The following is a 1,318-nucleotide window of genomic DNA, read 5'->3' on the forward strand; positions in this document are numbered from 1 at the left end:
TATTGATTCAGGAATTTTTCTGTCAGCTGTTTCCATGTCCTTATGCTGGCCTTAGGTTGGTTATTCAACCACCTCTTAGCTTGGTCTTTTACAGCAAATGGGAACAGTAATAGTCTGTAGACATCCTGATCTATTTCTTTATCATGTACTGTGTCAGCAATTTGTAAAAACTATGCCAGAAACTCTGTAGGTTCTTCCTGTGGAAGACCGGAATACTGGCAACTTTGCTGCACCATGATAATGAGCTGAGGATTCAACTCAAAGCTACTGACTCCAATGGAGGGTATGCAGATACTACTCCCATATGAAGCAGTAGAGGGGTTAGAATATGACCCCAGAGTCCTCCTGGACTGTTCATTTCCGCTTAGGTCCATGATTGAGAAAGGGAGATGATGTAAAATAGAAAAAATATTTTTATTTATTTATTTATATATTTATTTCGAAAATGAAATAAATTAAAATAAAGTAAATAAAAATTGAGTGAAGATTTTCGAAAAACTGAGGAGAGAGAAAGTGGTTAGGAAGTTTTGAAAAGGATATGATGATTTAAAAAAAAATTTTAATTTTGAGATAAAAAAATCTGAATTTTAGAAATATATTTCGAAAATTTGTTTTTAAAATAGAGAGAGAAGATATTTTTTATTTTTAAGAGGAAAGAGAAAAACAATAAGATAGCACAAGATTTAAAATTTTTTAGATCTAATGCTCCTTATTTTTGAAAAATTTGGAGAGAAAACACCAAGGAACACCAAACTTAAAAATTTTAAGATCAAGACACAAGGAAAACTCAAGAACACTTTGAAGACTCACAAGAACACAAGAACATGAAGAAGGAACACCAAACTTAAAATTTTTAGAAAACCAAACCAAAATTTTCGAAAATCAAGGGAAATCAACAGGAAAACACCAAACTTAAAGTTTGGCACAAAATTTAATAGAGAAAATATTATTTTTGAAAAAGATTTTTAAAAAAGAGTGTACCAAACTGCCACGGACTTAGACTAACGCTCTAGCCAATTGGGCAGTAAATCTAACACTTGTTTTAAAGAAGGATATTTTTAACCAAGAACAATAATAAGAGACTCTAAACCAAAAAGAAAAATTTTCCTAATCTAAGCAACAAAATAATCCGTCAGTTGTTCAAACAGGAATAATCCCCGGCAACGGCGCCAAAAACTTGGTGCACAAATTGTGAATCACACTTTTCACAACTCGTACCACTGACCAGCAAGTGCACTGGGTCGTCCAAGTAATACCTCACGTGAGTAAGGGTCGAATCCCACGGAGATTGTTGGTTTGAAGCAATCTATGGTTATCT

This window comes from Arachis ipaensis, chromosome B1 (assembly GCF_059453495.1).
Source record: "Arachis ipaensis isolate K30076 ecotype BB chromosome B1, ASM5945349v1, whole genome shotgun sequence".
NCBI lineage: Eukaryota > Viridiplantae > Streptophyta > Magnoliopsida > Fabales > Fabaceae > Arachis > Arachis ipaensis.